Raw genomic sequence first — 7,386 nt, 5'->3', positions numbered from 1 at the left:
CTCATATCAATGGCATAATCAACTGGCGAGCAATAATAATAAATCTCCGATGATAACTCTTTTTCAAAATGATCATTATATGATATAACAAAATGGTATCTTGCTAGGACTTTCTGAGACTGCAAAATATAAATGCAGAGCACCCCTGAAGATCAAGGATTTACTAGACATTGTAATTCATGGTAAAAGAGATCTAGTCACGGTCATACTCAATATTAATTAATAAAAATGCATAAAAATGACAGTGGTGCTCTCTAACTGGTGTTTTTTATAAGAGGATGATGACTCAGTAATAAAAGTAAATAGATAGGCCCTTCGCAGAGGGAAGCAGAGATTTGCAGAGGTGCAAGAGCTCGAGCTTTTGAAATAGAGGTAAACAATATTTTGAGCGGTATGCTTTCATTGTCAACATAACAACCAAGAGATATCAGTATCTTCCATATACTAGATACATTACAGGCGGTTCCCAAACAGAATGGTAAAGGTTTTACTCCCCCACCACCAACAAGCACACTCCACGGCTGGTCCGAAACAACGGGTACCGTCCAACTAACAACAATCCTGGGGGAGTTTTGTTTGAAGTTATATTTTGATTTGATTTGAGCATGAACTGGGCATCCAATTACTAGCCATTTTCTCGTGAATGATGAGCGGAGTCCACTCATCGTGAGAATAACCCACCTAGCATGGAAGATACCGACGTCCCCCAGTTGCTACATGAGCGATTCGGGTTTACAAAACAAATTATCATTTGAAGGTTTAGAGTTTGGCACATGCAAATTTACTTGGAACGGCAGGTAAATACCGCATATAGGTAGGTATGGTGGACTCATATGGAACTTTGGGTTTATGGAAGTGGATGCACAAGCAGTATTCCCGCTTAGCACAAGTGAAGGCTAGCAAGATATTGAGGAGCGACCAACTAGAGAGTGACAACAATCATAAACATGCATTGAGATTAACCAACAATGAATGCAAGCATGAGTAGGATATAAATCACCATGAACATAAATACCGTGGGGGCTATGTTAATTTTGTTTCAACTACATGCGTGAACATGTGCCAAGTCAAGCCACTCGCATCATTCAAAGGAGGATACCATCCTATCATACTAAATCCTAACCATTTTAAAAGCATGTTGGCACGCAAGGTAAACCATTATAAACTCCTAGCTAATTAAGCATGACATGAGTAACTATAATCTTTAATTGTCATTACAAACATGTTTCATTCATAATAGGCTGAATCAAGAACGATGAACTAATCATATTTACAAAAATAAGATAGGTAGAGTTTATACCAACTTTTTCTCATCTCAATCATTTCATCATATATCATCATTATTGCCTTTCACTTGCACGACTGAACGGTGCGAATAATAATAATAGTGTATGTGCATTGGACTAAGCTGAAATCTACAAACAGTTATTGAAAAGAGAAGACAAGGTAATATGGACTCTTTGTTAGATCATCAATAATGCATAAGAGAGCCACTCATCATTTTCATCATGGTCTTCTCCTCTCGACCCCCAAAGAAAAGAAAAAGAATTTCAAAGAAACACACTGAAATGTTTTTAGAGTTTTTGTATTTCTGAAGAAATAAAACAAGAACGAGAAAAACTATTTACACGGGAAAGCTCCCCACAAGCAAAAGAAGAAAGGGAAATCTTTTTAGTTTTCTTTTATATTACTACTATATAAGCATGGAAAGGAAACTAAACAGAAACTACAACTATTTTTTTAGCTTTTCTCAAAGTTTTTCGAACACACGAGAAGAAAGCGGGAAAAAGATAATAAACTAGCATGTATAATACAATGAAAAAGTATGAACAATGACAACTGGAATGAGTGTGTGAATATAAATGTAATGCCGGTAAGAAATACGTACTTCCCTAAGGTTAGGCTTTTGGCCTAAGCTAGTCTATTCCCATGGATCAAAGTAGCCCTCTCCAATGTACTGAGGAGGATCCTGGGGGTTCCACTGGTTAGCGAGCTCCTGCGGCTCTCACTGATAAATAGACTCCTAATATGGATCAGGTGATGGCTCTGGCTTAGGAACTGGGGATCGCGTCCGCTCCCAGCATGCATAAATGTCCGCAGGCATGATGGTGTACCTGCCTGAATGAATATCGAACAAAGAAGGTACAGGCAAGGTAATAATCTGACAAGTCTTCTCGCTAAATACCAGGTTATATTTGAGTCTCTTTTCATCGTCTTTCCTAATAAAATCATGTAAGACCATACTATTATAGTCTAGGTAAATAGTGGGTAGTATCATCTCCTCTTCCTAATCGTGCCTAATAGGTATCTCAAAGCGTTTAGCGAGGCGTGAGCTATAGATACCCCCAAAGATAGGACCCCTCGAACGGTTTAAACTCAATCGTCGAGCAACCATAGCGCCCAAGCTAAAAGTTCTATCGCGAAGTAAAGCATGGCGCAAAATAGCCAGGCCAGGAGCACTACGGCCTCCGCTCTCCCGCGACCGATTAAACATCTCCCAGCAAATAATGAGTAGTAGCGTAAAATAGGAAAAATGTAAACTAGACACTCTCACTTCCGACACCCTTCTCCTTTCCCCTATGTTAACTTTATCAATAAAATCTTCCACATCTCTAGGACGTGGTTCCTTGATGCTGCCCTCAAAAGGTAATTTACAAACCTCACGAAAATCATAAAGCGTCATCTCCTTATACTCATCATATAAGTAAAATTCTACCATGGGTGGTGATCTCCTAGCATGAAAGTGAAAATTTTGCATGAAAGTATTAGTGAGTAGGAGGTACTGATCACACTTATCATTGAGGAAGTCGGTGATGCCTGCATTCTCCGCCAAATAATAAAATCCTCATAAATTTCAGCCGCCGCCAAGAATGCATCACATGGCCATTCACACAGCCGAACCTCTGCGGTACGAGGAAGATTGTACTCGGGCTTCTTCTTCTCCTCATTTTCTTTTTTCCTTTGAACCCCGGCTCGAGGAGCGTCTCAACAATCTCCTCATCATTTTCTCCCTCTGAAAAATTCTGAATTTTTTTAGTGACTCAAAATAAAAGTGAACCAAACTCAACAAGATTGATAGCAACTACTCCTACAAGTGCCTAGAGACTATATCATGCATCAAAACTACTTTGGACCATATAAATTTGACATGCAAGCTCAAGAACAAGGTCACCACGGTAGCAAAAATTTGCAAGAGATAAAGCACTAGAAGAAAAACTAATTGGACCATTGGACCATTGGAGGAGTCACATACCGAAGAACAATCCCCCAAAATGGTTTTGCAAATGAAGCTTTGCACAAGGAGATCGAAAATGGCAGCAAGATGAGCAAGAACACGAGTTTGAGCAATGGGATGATTTTTTCTGGAGGAAGATGAAGTGGATGGGTGCTGGAATAAGTGAGGGGACCCACGTGGGACCCACAAGGCAGGGGGCGCCCAGGGGGGTAGGGCACGCCCTCCACCCTTGTGGTCCACTGGTGTAGCCCCTTGGTGCATTCTCAGTGCCATAAATTCTAAAATATTCTATAAAAAATCATACTAAAATTTCAAGGTATTTGGAGAACTTTTATTTTCGGGACTTTTTTTATTGCACGACTAATTTAGAAAACAGACAAATAATACTATTTTTGCTTTATTTAGTCTAAATAACAGAAAGTAAAAGGTAGGTACAGAAGGTTGTGCCTTCTAAATTCATCCATCTCATTCTCATCTAAAGGAATCCATTAACAAGGTTGATCAAGTCTTGTTAACAAACTTCTCTCGAATAACATGAAACTAGAGAATTTTCAGATAACACTAGGTTACCTCAATGGGGATATGCATGTCCCCAAGAATAAGAATATCATATTTCTTTTTGACAGTAGGGAGAGGGAATTCAAAACCTCCAACAGTAATAGTTGAAACTTTTCCAACAGAATTGATACTATGAACTTGAAGTTGTTTCTTCGGAAAGTGTACCGTATGCTCATTACCATTAACATGAAAAGTGACATTGCCTTTTTGCAATCAATAACAGCCCCTGCAGTATTCAAAAAGGGTCTACCAAGGATGACCGACATACTATCGTCCTCGGGAATATCAAGAATAACAAAGTCCGTTAAGATAGTAATGTTTGCAACCACAACAGGCACATCTTCACAAATACCGATGTGTATATCAGTTGATTTATCAGCCATTTGCAAAGAGATTTCAGTAGATGTCAACTTATTCAATTCAAGTCTACGATATAAAGAGAAAGGCATAACACTAACACCGGCTCCAAGATCACACAAAATAGTTTTAACATAGTTTCTTTTAATGGAGCATGGTATAGTTAGTATTCCTGGATCTCCAAGTTTCTTTGGTATTCCATCCTTAAAAGTATAATTAGCAAGCATGGTGGAAATTTCTGCTTCCAGTATCTTTCTTTTATTTGTGATAATATCTTTCATATACTTAGCATAAGGAGACATTTTCAAAATATCAGTCAAGCGCATACAAAAAAAGATAGGTCCAGTCATTTCAGCAAAGCACTCAAAATCCTTATCATCCTTTCTCTTGGATGGCTTAGGAGGAAAGGGCATGGGTTTCTGAACACAAGGCTCTCTTTCTTTACCATGCTACCTAGCAACAAAGTCTCTCTTATCACAACGTTGATTCTTTGATTGTGGGTTATCAAGATCAACATCAGGTTCAATCTCTACATCTTTATCATTACGAGGTTGGGCATCAACATGAACATCATCATTAACATTATAACTAGGTTTATGTTCATCGCCAGATTGTGTCTCAACATCATTAATAGAAATATCATTGGGATTCTCATGTGTATATATAGTAGGTTCACTAGAAGCATGCAAAGTCCTATCACTTTTCTTTTTCTTTTTATTACTAGGACCAGGTGCACCAGTATTAATTCTCTGAGAATCTTGCTCAACTCTCTTAGGGTTGCCTTCAGGATACAGAGGTTCCTGGGTGATTTTACCACCTCTAGTCATAACTCTTAACAACTTTATCATTGTTCTTACTATACAACTCATTGAGCAAATCATCCTGGGCCTTAAGTACTTGTTCTACTTGAGTTTTAACCATGGAAGCATGCTTACTAATAAGCTTAAGATCATTAACAGTTCTACTCATATAATCACCCAAGCAGTCAAGCATATAAGCATTACATTTCAATTGTCTACTAACATAAGCATTGAAATTTTCTTGTTTAACAATAAAATTATCAAACTCATCTAAGCATTGACTAGCAGACTTATTATGAGGAATATCACCTTCATCAAATCTATAGAGAGAATTTACGTCTACTACCTGTGTCGGGTTATCAAGACCATGTATCTCTTCAATAGGCGGTAAATTCTTAACATCTTCAGCTTTAATACCTTTTTCTTTCATAGATTTCTTATCCTCTTGCATATCTTCAGGACTGAGAAATAGAATACCTCTTTTCTTCGGAGTTGGCTTAGGAATTGGTTCAGGAAGTGTCCAATCATTATCATTACTCAATATATTATTCAATAGCAATCCAGATTGCTCAACAGTTCGTTCCCTGAAAACACAACCAACACAACTATCTAGGTGGTCCCTAGAAGCATCGATTAGTCCATTATAAAAGATATCAAGTATTTCATTTTTCTTGAGAGGATGATCAGGCAAAGCGTTAAGTAATTGGAGAAGCCTCCCCCAAGCTTGTGGGAGACTCTCTTCTTTAATTTGCACAAAGTTAAATATTTCCTATAAGGCAGCTTGTTTCTTATGAGCAGGAAAATATTTTGCAGAGAAGTAGTAAATCATATCCTGGGGGCTACGCACACAACCCGGAGCAAGAGAATTAAACCATATCTTAGCATCACCCTTTAAGTAGAATGGAAACAACTTATGAATATAGTAATAGCGAATTTTTTCCTCATGAGCAAATAGGGTGGCTATATCATTCAGTTTAGTAAGATGTGCCACAACAGTTTCAGATTCATAACCATGGAAAGGATCAGATTCAACCAAAGTAATTAACTCAGGATCGACAGAGGATTCATAATCCTTATCAGTAACAAAGATAGGTGAAGTAGCAAACTTAGGATCATATTTCATTCTAGCATTCAAAGATTTTCTTTCCACTTGCATAATAATTTCTTAAGATCATCTCTTTCCTTACAAGCAAGAAAGTCCCTAGCTACCTCTTCATCCATAACATAGCCCTCAGGCATAATAGGAAGTTCATATCTAGGAGAGCTAGGTCTAACAGGTGTTTCAAAGTTTTCAGTTTCAATAATTTCATTAGTTTCAGAAATATCATCATCTTCAACATAATCAATAGTTCTAACTCTAGCAAGACGTTCATCAAGTAATTCACCCAGTGGCACAGTTTTAAGCAAAGTAGTAGCATCATAAGCATCATTCATAGTAGAAGTAGCATCATCAATAACATGCGACATATCAGAATCAGTAGTAGGTGGAGGTGTCACAAGCTTACTCAAAATAGAAGGTGAATCAAATGTAGAGCTAGATGGCAGTTCCTTACCTCCCCTCATAGTAGAGTGATAGATCTTGGTTCTAGTATCTTTCAAATTCCTCATAGTGATCAACAGATATAAATCCCAAGTGACTCGGATAATAGAGCTATGCTTGGCAATGATGCCAGAAAAAGGTCTTGATAACCCACAAGTATTGGGGATCGCAATAGTTTTCGAGGGTAGAGCATTCAACCCAAATTTATTGATTTGACACAAGGGGAACCAAAGAATATTCTCAAGTATTACCAGCTAAGTTGTTAATTCAACCACACCTGAAAGACTTAATATCTACAACAAAGTATTTAGTAGAAAAATAGTATGGAAGTAACAGTAATGGTGGCAATAGTAACAGTAGCAGTTTTGAAGCAATTGTAACAGTAGCAACGGCAAAGTAACGTAGCAAAGATCAATATGTGAAAAGCTCGTAGGCAATGGATCAATGATGGATAATTGTGTTGGATGGCATTCATCATGCAACAGTTATAACCTAGGGTGACGCAGAACTAGCTCCAATTCATCAATATAATGTAGGCATGTATTCTAAATATAGTCATACATGCTTATGGAAAAGAACTTGCATGACATCTTTTGTCCTACCCTCCCGTGGCAGCAGGGTCCTAATGGAAACTAAGGGATATTAAGGCCTCCTTTTAATAGAGAACCGGAACAAAGCATTAGCATTTAGTGAATACATGAACTCCTCAAACTACGGTAATCACCGGAAAGAATCCCAATTATTGTCACCTTGGGGTATGCGGATCATAACTCGTAATAGGTGTCTACAACTTGCAAGATCGGATCAAGAACATAAATATATTCATGGAAACATAAAGGGTTCAGATCTGAATTCATGGTACTTAGGCCCTAGTGACAAGCATTAAGCATAGCAAA

This window comes from Triticum dicoccoides, chromosome 1B, assembly GCF_002162155.2.
Source record: "Triticum dicoccoides isolate Atlit2015 ecotype Zavitan chromosome 1B, WEW_v2.0, whole genome shotgun sequence".
In the NCBI taxonomy this organism is placed as follows: domain Eukaryota; kingdom Viridiplantae; phylum Streptophyta; class Magnoliopsida; order Poales; family Poaceae; genus Triticum; species Triticum dicoccoides.
The sequence above is the reverse complement of the archived record's forward strand: the minus strand, read 5'-3'. Positions refer to the sequence as shown.